The sequence below is a fragment of the Panthera uncia genome, chromosome B1 (genome assembly GCF_023721935.1).
Source record: "Panthera uncia isolate 11264 chromosome B1, Puncia_PCG_1.0, whole genome shotgun sequence".
NCBI lineage: Eukaryota > Metazoa > Chordata > Mammalia > Carnivora > Felidae > Panthera > Panthera uncia.
In genome coordinates this window covers 77273274-77290950 of record NC_064811.1, presented here as the reverse complement: position 1 = coordinate 77290950, position 17677 = coordinate 77273274, and positions in this window count along the sequence as shown.

Sequence of the window (17677 nt, the reverse complement as noted above, 5' to 3'; positions counted from 1 at the left end):
AAACTAACAGGCTGTGAAAAAGCACTCACAGCTGGAGATTCATCATTTATCCTTTTATTCATTCGTGCACCAAACCTTACTGAACCCTACTGTGTGCCAGACATTAACTATTATAGATGCTTGAGAGCCAGAGACCAAAATCCCAGCCCTCACAGAGTTTCCATTCTAGTGAACATACAATGAGAAAGCAAAGAATGAATTAAACAGTTTGCAGACTGAATTGAGAATAAGCAAGAAGAAAAAGTCAAAGCCTTTCAGGTTACTGCTAACCATGCCTTCACTGAAATGAAGCCTAGGGTAGCAACGATGACCAAATGAGACCACTGAGATAAACAAACAGCTTAGTTTCCTTCAAAATGTTAAATTACATGCGAATGTATACAGAATTACCACAAATTTCTTAATCTACAACTCAAAGATTAAAGGATTCCACCTTTTAAAAATAAAATAGACAACTGGGGCGCCTGGGTGGCGCAGTCGGTTAAGCGTCCGACTTCAGCCAGGTCACGATCTCACGGTCCGTGAGTTCGAGCCCCGCGTCAGGCTCTGGGCTGATGGCTCGGAGCCTGGAACCTGTTTCCGATTCTGTGTCTCCCTCTCTCTCTGCCCCTCCCCCGTTCATGCTCTGTCTCTCTCTGTCCCAAAAATAAATAAAAAACGTTGAAAAAAAAATTAAAAAAAAATAAAAATAAAAATAAAATAGACAATTTAAATTAATATTTCAAAGAGAAAAGTTGAAAAAATCTGTAACACCCATATGTGTACCAGCCACATTTACCAAATTTTCATATTTTGCACATTTTGCTTCAGAATCTTTATTTTTTCTTCAGATAAAACACTACAGATAACAGCTAAAATACCATCATCAAGTACCACAAAGTATCATCCCTTCTCTCTCTCTCAAATTAATCTTCAGAGTATTATTTTCATTTAGGTTTTCTTATTTTAATGAGTATGGATGCCTGGATATAATAGATACTATCATATTTTGTGGGTCAAAGTTTTACATAAATAGCATTAAACTATATAAATTCTTTGCAGTTTGTTTCTATCTTCCCTGTTTGGTGTTTGTTTGTTTTTTTTTTTTTTTTTGTATTCTTGTTTTTTGGATGCATTTCATTGGTACAGAAAGATCTAACTCATTCACTCCAAATGCCATACAGTGTATACGGCATAAATATACTTCATTTTGGTTTTGGTTTCTCAACAGGGGAATGAATGTCAGGTTGTTTTCTTTGTACACACACACACGCATGCACACGCATGCACACACATACAGTTGCAGACAGTAAACTGAGAATGAGCAAGAAAAAAAGTATCAAAGAATTTCAGGTTATCCTCTTAACCATTCCATTGTTGAAATGAAACAAGAGTAGAGCAGAGATCATATTTCTATATTATATTCATATATATGTATATAGCTAGATTGAGAATAAAGTCTGCCTATATCTATCCATCCATCCATCCATCCATCCACCCATCCACCCATCCATCCATCCATCCAACCATCTGAATGGTGCGATGAACACCATGGCACACGTGTTCTTGTGCACAGGCAGGAAAGTTCCTTCCTCTAGAGTAGACACACAGGCAGGTGCAAGGTCAAAGATACACACATCTTCAACTTTACCAAGATTTGTCAAATTGCTTCCCAAAATAATAGAAAATAATTCCTCTCTTGCCACACTCCGGCCAGTGTTAAAAATATCAGATGTTATTTTTTGTCAATTTGATGGTATAAAGCTGTATTCTGTTGCTGTTTTAGTTTCTACTTCCTAGATTATACACAACTTTTTTGAGTTGACTGAGTCCATAAATTTTAGGAGAGTGAAACTGGTCAAGAATATTAGGAAAAATCTCATCATATTAAATACACTGTATTTCTGCTCCCACCCCATTTATCTATGAGCAACAATAAGCTGCCATACAGTCTCCACCCCTCCCAATATCTGAACACAAAACTCTGGCGGTATGTTACACACTTCATCCCTACCAATGAGAGAGATCTAAGAACAGTTTATCAGAAGATTTATACATTATGTTGCAGAATAGAAACACAAAAGCCACAAAACAATGCTCATCCTTATGAGGAAGTGAAGCACTGACATTTTCTATTTTTTAAAGTTTATTTATTTTGAGAAAAGAGCATGTGTGTGAGTAAGGGAGGGGCAGACAGTGAGTGGGGGGGAGGGAGTCCCAGGCAGGCTCCTTGCTGTCAGCGTGGAGCCTGACGTGGGGCTCAGTCCCACGAACTGTGAGTTCATGACCTGAGTGGAAACAGAGTCAGGCACTTAGCCAACTGAGCCACCCAGGCACCCCTGATATTTTCTATTTTAATTGATAGTTGAGACCCATTAAATTGATGTCATATAACCACTTCAATGGGCCACACGTTCAATTTAAAAAACATTGTATCTTTTCCCAGCCCAATGTACCTAGGAAGAAGAGAATACTCTTGTGAGTTTCAAGCTATAGTGAACCTAACCACTCCACATAGACACGGATAGAAAAGTATACCTAACTGGCATTGGGCCCAAGGGATTCCAGGCTCTCAGACCCTTGGTGTTGTAAGATCTCATTATACTTTTCATATGGATGTGCCCTGGACAAGATCTTGGGGGGATGTGACACTCTTGGAACATATATTTAAGGGCTACTTTAGCTATTCTGGGCTTTTGTTGATTTGTTTTGTTTTGTTTGTTTGTTTCTTTATAAATTATCTTTCAGATACCAGAGATGTGGACCAGGAGCATCTTTTGAATTGCCTAAAATCATTCTCTACTTTCTAAACTGAATTCCAAGATTTACCCTAACAATGTAACAAAATTGTTTCCATTCCCTAGGAAGCAAATGACTTATTACTTAATACTTTTACTATTCAAATAATACAAACAGCTTCCTTGCTGTCCCAACTATTGCCTCAATACAGGAATACAGACATTTGCATTCTTGAACAAAATAGTAAGGTTGAGGATATCAGGATAGTTAAATTTTTTTTGTTAACTTTTCTTTTTCTCAGAACTCCACTCTTGCTTTTAACAACATGTCCGTTATATTCAGCTGATACTAAGCAATGAAAATATCTAAATATTCGTACATACATGTGAAAATTTGAATTGTGTTTTTATGATTCTGTATTACAAATATAGGACCTAACATTCTGATTAACATGTAAAATGTTCTTAAAACTTAATACTGCAATGCTGACTATATTTTGCTGGCTATTTTACCTTTTCTTTCCATTTTACTGGATGCAATATAAAAATACACCATCTAGCCAATTGACGTCTGAAGTTTAAGTTATACACAAAGCCAGTACTGAAGCAGATTTGGGGACCTAGTGCATTACGGTGTGGTGTCGTTCTAAAAGTGTACATGTACTCAGCATGGAATGTTATGATTGGATATGTTACAGGTTTCCAAATTTTTTTTAAAAAACACTGTTTTCATTCCAATCTTGTTTATGCAAAGGTTCTAAAGATTAGAACTGGCAGGTTATTTCTAACCCTTGCTTTTTCTCCCACTTTCCCTGAGCTTCTCTCTCATACTGGGAGTCTACAAGTGACAACCTGCTATTTTCTGGAACTGTACAGTAGCAATTTGAGTAGAAAGCTCTGTGCCTGCTATAGATCGTCAGAAATGTACACCTGCAACCTTAACTGCACCAGGTGGAGATAAACAGGGGAACTTAAGTTGACATCAAAGGCACTGATAGGAGGAAAAAATGCCCTATTATTCCAATACAAACATTCCCATGTCAGAAGGAGAAGTTTTAACACCTTTATTAACTTTGATAGTGACCACAGTAAGTTTTCTCAATTTTTCATAAATTTGAGTTAGGAAATTTCACGTTGATTTCAAATCAAAAGTTTGCAAAATGCCCATCACAAAACATCAAGTCTTCTTTTATCTTAGTAAATACCAATATACCACCGTTGCTAGTAGGTCACATAATACTACTGAGAGATAACACTACGGGGGCTCTCTTCACATCATTATATTCATAGTTACACTTCATATTCAACCATATCATTTCCCAGCAAGTATCAGTTGCTTTGCTCTAAATAATACAGAAGATTTAAAGAAAAACCCAAATAACTATTCCAAAACCTTACCGATCTTAGGAACGAATCACCGGAGGGGCCTAAATGGTGCCCCCCCCCCCAAAAGATATCAGGTCTCATTACCTAGAACCTGTGAACATTACTTTACATGGTAAGAAATGATTATCCTGGATTACCCAGGTAGACCCTAAATGCCACCACAAGTGTCCTTATAAGACAGAGGGAGAGGGAGACTTCACATACACAGAAAAGCAGGAGGTGATGTGACCATGGAGGCAGACATCAGAGTGAGGCAGCCACAAGTCCAGGAATGCCAGCAGATCTGGAAGCCGGCAGAGCAAAGAAAGGATTCTCTCTGGGAACATCTGGAGGAAATGCAGCCCTGCTGAGTCCTTGATTTCAACTTAGGACACTGATTTTGGATTTCTGCTCTCCAGAACTGTGGGTAAATAAATTTCGGTTGTTTTAAGCCACCAAAATATGGTAATTTACTGCAGCAGCCTCAGGAAACTATAAACTATGTTTGCTATCATCTCAGAGGGTAATATATTGAATTTTCAAATTAAATTAATGGAGAGGGGATGAGGGGTCCCCCACCACTTGGGGAAAATGAGAGTTCCTCTTCAAGTGTGCTGGGGGGAATCTGAGAAAGGGTTTTTGAAAGGACGAGGCCTTAGAGAAAGGAAGAGTGTTTCAAGTGCAAAAAGCCAAGAGAAAGCCTAGCCCAGGAGGCAACTTTAAACTATATTTAAAGTCTCCCAAGAAAGTAATTTCTCAGTAATTCTGAAGAGCATTAAAGTACTCTTACCCCTAGATTCAAGAATCCCACTGCTAAGAATGAGGATTAGGAACACATGACAAAATCAGATCAAATCTTACAGATTCAGATGTTCCTTACAGCACTTATCTATGATGTAAAAAACTAGAAACAACCTAAACATCCAAATGTAGAAGAAGAGGTAAGTAAACCACATTGTATCACCTTGGCTGGATATCTTATACATCCATCCAAAATAATGATCACAAAGAATTTGGGGGGCGCCTGGGTGGCTCAGTTGGTTGAGCGCCCGAGTTAGGCTCAGGTCATGATCTCGCCATTCATGAGCTCAAGCCCCACACTGGGCTTGCTGCTGTCAGCACAGAGCCTGCTTCAGATCCTCTGTTTCCCTCTCTTCCCATTCCTCTACTTGTGCTCTCTCAAAAATAAACAAACATTAAAAAAAAAAGAATTTGGAAAAAACCTTACAACAATATATGCAAAAAGCAACAAGCAAAATACTATACACATTACTGCTCTTCTTATTTAAAATGCATAGAAAAAAGACCAGAAAAAACATAGAAGATTATAGCTGACTTTTTCCTTCTTTCAATCTTGCTGAACAGTTTTACTAAAACACACAAGACACTTTGAAGGTGGGGGCTGCTGAAAAAGGGATCGTTGGCAGGTACAAATGTTCCAGTTTTCTGGATGTTTAGAAGATACAAGAATAATACCTTACCAGGCAAAACTCCCAAATGCCTTCAAATGCATCACAATCATCTACAATGACTTTGAATCTCTGTGAGTCATGCTGGGAAAGATATTACTATCACTTATTTACACTTGGAAGTGCAAAGTTTTGAGTCCACTGAAGGTCATCCTACATAAGCAGGAAGAGCTGGGACAAAAGCCACATCGTGCCATTTCAGACGGGAGCTAAATCTCCCCCCTCCAGACAATGTTGCAGCAGCAGAGTGAAGCCTAGCCATGGGGAGTGGATAGTTCTCCTTTTCAGGAAGCTTTAAAAAATAAGACTGAGGCCTCAAAACCTTCTGACTGTCTGATATGTAAGTATGGAAATCCTATCAGGTAAAATATCTCAGGTTTCCCTATAACCTTTTCAGATTCATGAGCAAGGTATAAATAAATCCAACTTTTATAAATATATTGCCTACTACACATAACCCAAAATATGCAAGAGACACCCAAACTTTCAAGTCGGTACCATCTCTTTATCTCACTTGTATTTGATTCAGTATATAATTTATATTAATTTCTTGGCCCAAGCATCTCCATACAATAGTATCTTGGTTTTGGTGTTTAATCATTGCACAGTATATTCTAATAGTCGAAAAGCCAACACTTTTGCCAAATATTTGTTTACAGCTATAATTTCACTTATTGGGACAAATGGAAAAATAACTCCTGCAAAATTCTGAAAACAATATAACCTAAAGTATGCCAAAAAGTGTACTGTAGTTACAAAGTTATGGTTTTCTTCTAGATTGTAGAATCAATTCATAGGCATTTTATATGTGGAAATACACTCAAGAGAGGTGTTTTTTTTTTTTTAGCAGTTTTGAGCTTGATAAATTCCTAAAATAGAATATAGTCAAATAAATGATAATCATAACTGGTAGGAAAAAAAAAGATCATGCTCAAATTAGAGCTAATTCTAAACTTTCAGATTTGGATACAGCAAACTCAGAACATCAAAAGGTCAATCACATAAAACTATCAAATGTCAATTAAAACTACTCCACTCCCAAACTAGAACAGATGTTTTGATTATCAAGTCTAGATTTAACTGTCAAAAATACTGTACTCATGGGCTATATATACATATGACTATATATGTGTGTGTCATATATACATATGACTATATATATGTGTATATATATATGACATATATATATACATATGACTATATATATATATACACACATATATATATATATAGGCGTGTGTGTGTGTGTGTGTATATATATATACACAAACATATCACTAATTTGAAAAAGATAAACATTTTTTCAAACCTCTAAAGATAGACAAAATATTCATTTTTATTCCTTCAGTATTAGTGAAGATATATTTTTTTACAAATCCCCAAAGAGCTTTTAACCAGGACTAGATAAAAATCTCTACAAGTTGAGGGGTGCCTGGATGGTTCAGTTGGTTGAGCATCCACCTTTGACGTAGATCATGATTTCACAGTTCATGAGTTCTAGCCCCACATCGGGCTCACTGCTGTCAGGATACAGCCTGCTTTGGATCCTCTGTCTGTCTGTCTGTCTCTCTCTCTCTCTCTCTGCCCCTCCCCCACTCACAGTCTCTCTCAAAAATGAATAAACATTAAAAGAAAATCTCTACAAGTTCAAAGTCTCTAATGCTATCCTTCTTAAAAGATTGCTAGTTACAGGGGCGCCTGGGTGGCTCAGTCGGTTGAGCATCTGACTTCGGCTCAGGTCATAATCTCGCAAGCAGTAAGTTGGAGCCCTGCATTGGGCTCTGTGCTAACAGCTCAGAGCCTGGAGCCCGCTTCAGATTCTGTGTCTCCCTCTCTCTGTCCCTCCCCCACTCATGCTCTGTCTCTCTCTCAAAAATAAATAGACATTAAAAAAAATTTTTTTAATAAAAACAAGATTGCTAGTTACATCTAAAAAGTTACACTAGTGAGAGTGGTCACAAAACACCTTATGAAAAATACATTTAGGTCACCAATAGAACTCAACTCACAGGCCAACTAGAAGCGTTCTCAAGAAACCCTACAGATAACCACATGTAAGTTAATTTCCTTTCCTTTTATGATTGGTATGCTTGTAATTAAGCATACAATTAATTAAGCATATAATGCGATTGGTATGATGATTGGCATGCTTGTAATTAAGCATACAATGCAACCACTTTTGCCTATTTTAGAATGTTCATATGATAATTTCTAGTAACTGAGCACAAAAGAAACATAAAGGTTTAGGGGAATATTCTGATTGCTTTATTTAAAAATTAAGTGCTATATAGAGCATATTTTTGATACCCTTGAAAAAAGACAAAAGTCATATACCTCATAAATACCAGGATATTTTTTAATGATTACTTTGAAGTACCCTGTGTTCAAATTTAACCAATGGATTAGATATATATATATCTGCAAACTGCCTCTAAGATACCAAAATCAAGATAATTTCCCTTGATCCAGCCACCTCATGGAGCACCGCTTGAAAGAACCTGAATATATGATTTAACATCGAAACTGAAGTATATAGCAGGCTGAGCCTTCTTCATGAATTGATTTTTAGAATTAACAATCTAAACTCTATTTTTGCTTAAAAAAAGAAAAATAGAGGCAAAACATTTCAATTTTCTCATTGATTACAAGTCAAAGAAAAACTGAAGGCACTACATAAGCACCCACAGGCTGCATCTGTTGTGTCTGACACAATGATCTCTAATGTAGAACATTTAGCCTATTCAGGTCTCTGCTGCCATCTTTGAATAAACAGGTCTTGAAGCAGTCTTACTCTAAGCTAAGAGGGATATTTTTCTTTCAAGAACAAACATATTTTCAGTTTTGGACCAACTATACACCTGGCAAAACCAAGAGAAAAAAAAAAAGAATTTTAGGATGCTTGTTTACATTAACAGTTGGACATGATACTACCAAATCTCTCCAATGAGAAGTTGCATTAAAGGATTTATGACATTAATATTAACTATTTTCAACTATTACTCTTCTGTATCATGGCACTTACAGAACAACTGTTCTGCCTAATCCTTAGAGAACAAAGAGAAGGAAATCAGTAGTTTCATCATGGACTTAACAAAATTTTTAAAACTCAGTAATGATCAAAACTCCCTTTTTTATACAGCCATTTTAAGAAAAATGATAAAATGTTCAGTACAAAAGCACACAAGACCTGGCATCGTCTCTCAGTATTCAGTGCTGAAGATTACCAAGTTTGAAGAAATACGACAAGTTTACTTTCTTCAAATAATTCCCAAATAACCAAAAGTCAAAACAACAACTCTTCCCCATTAGAAAAATGATAAAAAGATATGTCAAAGAAAATACACATCTTGTTTTATAAATCTCTTTTACACTATTTCACTGGGGGCACCAAGCAATATAAATTATTCTCAAAAGGAAATCCTTAAAGAGTTAATCCTTTAAAATAAAAAAAAGGAACAAATGTGAACCAAAATCAGGTACCACAACATTGCCCTGAGACTATATGGAAATTTCTATGTAAATGATAGAATTTATCTCTCCATCTGTCTCTCTCTCTCAATGCCTTTCACTTTTATAAAGGCCATCATGGCTATGTTTGGTGAGGAAAGAGTTGAAAAAGAGGTATAAATGCTTATTGCTTGAGAAGAGCTGGTCTGTGCTCAATACATTGGAGAAACTTTTCAACTACAGTTGACCCATGTGAAAATGTAATCCCTGAAATGTCGCCAAGGTCACAGAGACCCAGGGTGATCCCTGACACACAAGGAGCACCTTTTGCACATTTGTAAAGAGAACTTGGTACTGGCTTATTTTTACATTATGCATCTCATCGCAAGCAAGTTGGGAAAAGAAAATGCAGATCGGCTGTGCTTTTCCAGTATTTCATTTCACTATCCTTCTTGTGGGGTTACTAAAATATTGGCAATGCCCTGCTTATGAGATATATGTGCGCCCTTTCAAGGTGGGAGTTAGCAGCACTGTTTTAAAGTGAAATATGAGAGTAACATTACAATTTCCAAATTCAATTTCAGTAACTACATTAACATGACAAGGTTCTCAAGAACTGCCAAAGACAACAAAAATGGACTGTTTACCTTGAGAAGCACATTTCACTGAGGGACTCAAATTTTGTACCTCAGCCCCCTTTATGTTGTTATCCACTCCCGACTATGCCACACAGCAGTAGGCTCTCTCCCTCATTCTCACCTTTCTTCAGATTAATACCTTCCATTTACATTTCGCCTTCTACTGGTGGTTCTCAGATGGCCATTTTATAGGAATGGAAAGGCACCAAAAATGTTTGCCTGAAGTCATGTGAGACTCCAGCTATGGAACAGCAAGTGAACCAAGTTCCTGAGCACTGAATAAAGAACATCTCTTCCTCGCCAATTAGAGAAAGCCACTTTAAACTTCTGTTTATGTGAGAAAGTCTCAACTGCTCTTTATTAGCTTGGTACTTCAATGTGTTTCCCAAACTTGTGGAAAAAAAAAAAAAAAGAAGAAGAAGAGAAGTCATATTTTCTCTAAGAACATATGCATGTATTTCTTCTTTGGACGCCCACTCATAACATGATGAAGAGTCTAATTCACACAAATGGACTATTCAAGTATTTAAAAAGCATTGGGGAAAGCTTCATTAAGGACTGAAACGGCCCAGTACTACAGATAGAGGGATCCTATGCTCGAATTGATCATAAACACCAAAGTGCAGTTTCTAAAGCCAAAGAAGAATGTTAAGTTTCCAAGTTTCCTTTTCAAGGTGAAAATATTTTTTTTTCCAGTTTTTGGGCATTATGACTCATTATTTCTCATTTTTTAATCTTTTCATGTCTTAGATGAGAAAGAGGATTATTATTTCTTATAGAGGAATATTTTTATTTTAAGCATATCACACTGCTGTATTTTCCTTTTGGTAACATAAATTGGCAACATGTCAAGAAAAAATAAACCATTCTTATCATCATTAATACTTACAACCTATCAGACTCCATAAGTGCTAAATTTTTTGTACACATAACCTCATCAAAATCTTTGCAGAACTAACATTCCCACTTGGCAGATGAAAAACTTGAGGCTCATAGTGTAAAATTACTCAACAATGAACTCCAATACTCATTATATTGTATCTCCTTAAGAAAGAGTACACTCAGGGGCGCCTGGGTGGCTCAGTCAGTTAAGCATCCGACTTCGGCTCAGGTCACGATCTCATGGTCCATGAGTTCGAGCCCCGAGTCGGGCTCTGTGCTGACAGCTCAGAGCCTGGAGCCTGTTTCAGATTCTGTGTCTCCCTCTCTCTCTGTTCCTCCCTCTGCTCTCTCTCTCTCTCTCAAAAATAAAGATTAAAAAAAATTTTTAAGCTTTCAATAACCTATTTCTAGTAATTCACCTACTCAAAGTTGACAGATAAATGAAATCTGAGAAAAGAATCTACCTCTTCTCTGGGACAAATCCTTGCGTATCATTTAAGATCCAGTTCAGACATCATGTGTTATTTAAAGCTTCTTTACTCTCTATATTGACGTAATTACTTCTTTAATAGGTCATATAATTTATTTAACTATTAGCTGTTAAATAATTACAAAATGTAATTATTTGTAAAATAATTTGTAATAATTTGTAAAATATTTGTAAATTTATTTGTAATTAAATGTAAAAAAAATTACATTTTTTTTTTGTCCTCAGCAACCAATGCAGTACCTGGTACATGTTCGATAAGTCCTTGTGTTCATGAAATGCTCGTTCAAAGAACGCACAGGCAAATAAAAGAGCTCAGCTTTGAGACCATATAAAATTTGATGTTACACAACTACGAGTATGAGTCAAACCTTGTACTGAAGGTTCCCAAACTTCAACAGGTACATGAATCACGTGGATAGCTTATTAAAATGTATGCTCAGATTCAACAGGTCTGGAGTGGGGCCTAAGATTCCGCCTTTCCAGTAATCTCTCTCAGGTAATGACATCGCTGCTGTTTCTCAGACCACCCTATGGGCAGCAACTACTTAACTACTGGGCTAACACACACCAGCCTTGGTGAATGGTTTAGAAAGCCATATGTTCCTCTTGAATGTTAACCTCTATTTAGACCTGGCTCCAAACCTCAAGTTATTAAACTTAATAACTAAGAGCAATTATGTGTTTATGTGCATTTCCCTAGATGAGACACAAGCTTTTTTGAAAAGGACCATTCTTAATGATGTGTGTTTTTTCAGTCCCAAGTGGCAGGACAGTGCTGTATACGTAGAAGAGACTCAATTTTGTATTAGTTAAGTAAATACAAAATTAAGTACTTGAAGGTACAAGCTATCAGCGATCTGTCTATCCTCTGTCACAGTGCTTGGCATGATGCCTCAAACACAGGGGAGCCTCAGTAAATCAATGCCGAATGAGTGAACGAACAAGCAAACAAACCACTCCTTTTCTGTAAATCATCGGGTTTTTATCACCCTGATCAATGCCAAGTTCTGGCACTTGATAAAAATTCAAACTGATCTGGTAAGCCCTAGACATTAATGAATTTGCAGTACTACAGGCATCATGCAAATAATCTCCTTGCTGTTCTATTTCTGAATGTTACTTTTCTCCCCCCTACATGCTACAAACACTTTCATTTCAAATTTCCTTACTGCTGCACCAGGACTGAAATTGGTGGCCACTACTGTTTTATTTTAAACTCGGGATTACTGCCACTTCAAAACCCACTAGAACCTAAAAAAGATCAGCATTAGCCATGTGATGGAAGCCATAATATAATCATTCCCTTTACTTTTCAAGTATCAGGGTCCTACCTTGACATGCACACAAAAATTACTATAATCTAGGAAGATATGAATAAAACTTTACATTTACTTTCTAAATGTACCTGGTTAACTGGTTTTTGCTATCAAAAGGGAAGAGAGTTATCTGCTGGAAAATGTTTCTCATATTATTCAAGAAAGGTTTCATTGAACAGGGCTTAACTGGCTTATCTCTATACATGTCAGTAAATTAAGATGTAGGTGGTATGTACATTGGGAAAATGTTAAAAGTGTTCATCTTTTTAATGTACCAAACAAGTATTAAGCACCTACTATGCACAGTGCATCCATTAGGGTGCTACGAGCAGCATAAAAATAAGTATCTCAAAAGCTTTACAAAAATTCATACAACGAAACTTCACGAAAATAGGAAAGGATAAAAGATATTCAATTTTAACTTCTGAATTATTCAAGTATTACTTTTAAACCAAATTTAAAAACAAATAATGCTTTAAAAGACATGCACTGAGCTTAAAAAGATGCAATATTTGTCTATTCCTTTAAATACTTCTGGTATGGCCTTAATTGTGCCCCCCCCCCCCAATTCATATGTTGAACCCCTAACCCTCAATGTGATAGTATTTGGAGATGGAGCTTTTGGGGGGTACTTATGTTTAGATGAAGCCATAGCCAGTGGCCCCTTATGATGGGATTAATACTCTTACAAAGAGGTACCAGAAAGTTCTCCCACCTCCTCTCCTTCCATCGGCCCAACTTGCTGCCCACCTCAACCACCAAAATTAGGACACAGTAAAAAAACAGCCATTTGCAACCCAGAAAGAAAGCCCTCACGAGACTAACCATTCTGGCACCCTCATCTCAGACTTTGAGCCTCCAGAACTATGAGAAAATAAATTTCTGTTGTTTAAGCCACCAACTCTATGGTATCTTGGTATGGCCCACTGAGCTAATACTTCTCTGGCTGCCTTTTATACCTTTCCATAAGAATGATTCCAGGTGATAATCAGGTTATTTTAACTGATGTGTTTTTTATGATATATTAAGAGTTTCAGAAGTGGAGTTAGGGTTAATAAATATTCATTCTTCAACTGCCAATTGTTGAGAGAGAGAGAGAAGGAGGGAGGGAACTCTGCATTTATTTTAACAAGTAACTCAGAAATACACTTTGGGTGAGGGGTTACCTCATTAGCAATAAGCGCAGACATGCAGACATTCCCCTACACAAAACCTCTTTCAGCAGCATCAGAGAGAGAATGCTTTTTGCATGTGTCACTTCTCAGGTCCAAGCCTCTAGCACGCTTCTTGTTATATGCAATTAGCTCCATGCCAAGATTTAGTACATTTCATAATAAATCCCTTGACCGCATTAACTGCAGGCTTGGCAAAGATGGAAAGGCTCTATTCACGAAGGCAGAAAACAAGCCACAGGACTTACCCCACAGCAAAACTCACTTGCTGGATGCCAACACACTACAAATTTCAACAGCCTGCCATGCCCTCCCCTCATTCCTCCCCCTCTGTTTGGGGTGGAGGAGGGGGCAGAAAAATACAACCTGCCATGGGACTGTGATTAAAGAGTATGTAAGAGTGAAAAACGCTACAGACAAACTGGGTTTGTTTACTTCTTCCTCCTCCTCCTCCTAAATCTTGTTATGAGCTTGTTCCCTTGACTAGCCCTCCAAACCCACCCACCCCACAAAAACCTAAAGTCACTTCACAGATGAGATCCAGAGTTTACCCTCATTTAAACAGTAACCATCTGTTGCTTACAGAAGACTGCGGCTCCTACTCAGGTTTCCCCTTCTGGAACATGAAGGCTGTGGAACATTATGGTTATTCTGTATGGGAAAGCTCTCTGCAGGACAGCAGCATCACACGAAAACTGGGGGAGGCTCAGGACTATCCTCTCTTCCCAGCAGAACAAAGAGTAAAACTTTTTGTTTTCCAATAACCACTTTTTGCACTGAAAGAACCAGAACGTTGGCACTGCAGAGTATGTATGCATGGGCTTCAGATGAGCTGCAACCTGAATTTCAATCATAACTTGTTTTCATTTTAGTAACCTGAGTCTCAATTTCCTCATCTGGAAAACGGAGATAATGACGAGTTGTGGTAAGGCTTAGAATGTTTGGGTCAGTACATGGAGTGCCTGGGTGGCTCAGTTGGTTAAGCATCCAACTTCAGCCCAGGTCACGACCTCACAGTTTGTGAGTTCAAGCCCCATGTCAGGCTCTGTGCTGACAGCTCTAGAGCCTGGAGCCTGCTTCGGATTCTGTGTGTCCCTCTCTCTGCTCCTCCCCTAGTCACACTCTGTCTTTCACTCTCTCTCTCAAAAATAAACATTTTAAAAAAATAAGAAAGAAATGACTATCATGTATAAGGTATTTATAAATTCTAGATATATAATGTTATTTTTAAAAATTTAATCACAGTCAAAGATAAAAATATAGGAAGGTAGGGCACCTGGGTGGCTCAGTCGGTTGAGCATCGGACTCTTGATTTTAGCTACGGTTATGATCCCAGGGTCATGGGATGAAGCCCAGGGTCGGGCTCCTGCGCTGAGCTTGGAGCCTGCTTAAGATATTCTCTCTCTCTCTCTCTCTCTCTCTCTCTCTCTCTCTCTCTCCCCCTTTCCCTCTCCCTCTGTACCTCTCCCCTGCTCATACGCTCTCTCTCTCTCTCAAATAAATAAAAATATGTATTTATATAGGAAGGCAAGAGATATAGTATCTTTATTAAAACTCTATTAAGTTCCCTTTTGGATAACACATTTGGAACATCAGCCTTGTTTACTATTTACAATAAAAACTCATAAGGAGGGAGGTCTCTCTCGGATCTCACACAAGTACTTCTGATACTGACATAATTAAAGGACTTCCTTATAAATTTCTTTCTCATTCACTGAGGTTCCAATATACACTTGAAATAAGGAAAATGAGGCTTCTGGAGAGCCTGGGTGGCTCAGTCCATTAGGTGTCCAACTCTTGATTTAGGTTCAGGTCATGATCTCCCGGTTCATGAGATCAAGTCCTTCCCCTGCTCTGTGCTGACAGCACAAGGCCTGCTTGGGATTCTCTCTCTCTGCCTCCCCACACCCCTCCCCCTCCCACTCATGCCTCCCCTGTGGGTGCAGTCTTTTTCTCTCTCAAAATAAACAAGATTTTAAAATTTTTTTCAAAAAACAGGAGTGCCTGGGTGGCTCAGTCAGTTGGGCATCCAACTCTTCTTGATTTCAGCTCGGGTCATGGTCTCATGGTTTATGAGTTCCCCACATCAGGGTCTATGCTAGTAGCACAGAGCCTGCTTGGGATTCTCTCTCTCCCTCCCTCCCTCCTTCTCTCTCTCTCTCTCTCTCTCTCTGCCTTTCTCAAAACAAATAAGTAAACTTTTTTTAAAAATTTTTTTCAAAGAAAAATAAAAAGAAGGCTCCTAAAGCCTATTTTTGATGTTTTTAAAACTAATCCTATTTCAATTTTGTACTGTGTATGATAAAATTTCAATGGTTTTAATACTGATAAAATGTCAAGTTTTCAGCATAAGAAAATTAGAGTAAGCGGTTTCCTTAAAGATCTGTCATTGATAGCTTTTCTAATAATAAAATCCAAAAAAAACCAATTCAGTTTCATGTAAATAAACTGCCAAGAAAATATCTGAAACTGGGTCTAGCTTAGAAATACTGGGTCACTGTCACTTTACTTAGGGACGCAAGCACAAACTTACAGTCAGCCCTCCTCTGTCTTGATGCCAGCTTTATCACTTACTTGTTTGGGACCAACTTACTACTAATCTATGCTTTAGTTTCCTTATCTGTAACATAATTCATAATGCAATGTGGAAAAGTAAACGTTTACAAGTGCTTAGAACAGTGCCTGATCCATAGAAAGCACTTAGTATCATCAGTGTTATTATTTACACTAATTATGAGGATGAACAACCATATAGTCACAACCACTTGCATTGGCCAAACACAGCCTATGTTTTCCTGCTCCTGGGTCGTTAGTAAGAGATTTTACCCTGCCATCATCGTCTTCCCCGTTTTTGCCATCTAAAATCCTCCCCAGTCATCTCAGGCCTAGCTCAGAAGTCGCATCTCCAAGAAGGCCATTCTCAACCCTCCCACCCATAACTTACCATCACTTCTGGTACCAACATCACAATGTGTAAAAGTAGATACACAAAATATTTTTAATTACGTACATGTACAGGGTGCAAATGAAATATGAGGAGGCAAGAAAGGAGCTAAGGAGGGCTGGAAAGATGGGAAGGAGAGAAAGAACAAGAAGAATATAAGACCAAAGTATGAAAAGGGCTCATCTGTGTGACAGAATTAATGAAAATATTTTCTTCTTTTTGCATTTTATACTTTCTAAGTGGTCTAAAATAAACAAATCTAACTCATGTAATTAAAAGAAGTGGAAGTTACGATGATAAACAAAAACAAGACTTAACTGACCACCTCAGTGCTAGCCCAAAATGAGTCACAGAAGGGATCGCCGTGAGGAGGCATTTAGAAAAGATCTATTCAGGCGAAGGTCTTCACAAAACTCTATGAAGTGGGGTTCCAATCTCTTCTTTATTTAAAGGATGGGCAAAAAGTATAAATAATAAAATGATACAAAGTACTTATAAACTACAAAAAGAGACCAAGGAAAATCATTAGTCGGGTTTTAACTATACTGAATGCCTACTGTGTAGTCTATAAAACAAGACTTGCATCATCCAAGACACAAGGTGTAGAAGAAAAATAGCACAGGGTCTGGGGACCTTCTGCCTACTATGAACACCCAGCTCCTCCACAAGCAAAAAATCTGTACAAATATTAATTTAGACATCAAGTATTTTCCCATAGTACTTCATCAATTCTGCCACTATACTAATGATCATAACTACCCACCTCCACTGGGAGTTTCTCCAAGGCAAGAAAGAGTTTCTTTTTCACCTCCAAAGAGCTAGCATTTGGCACATATGAGGAAAAATGGGAAATCAATTTGTTGAATTTAGCATTTGGAGTGGTAAATTATTTTTTTTTCCTTCTAAGTGATAGGGTTTCTCTTAAACCCAACTGTATTGTCTCAAAAGCCATGAAGATGCACCCTGCATCATTCTACAAACTTCGTGCGTACACACCTGGCCTCCTCTCTATAAGTTCAACATTTCTATTTCCTTCACAGCTCCTCATGTGTTTTTGGTTTTGTTAAGAAACTCTAGGTTTAATGCATAGTGAGCAGAAAATGCTATTTGCCATTTTTCTATTTTGTGGAAGCAACCGATGTCTTCTTTCTCACTGATGGGTGATCAATTTTATGAACGTGTCACAGGCCACTTGAGAAGAATGTGTCATCCCTATTCTCATGGTGTACAGTTTACA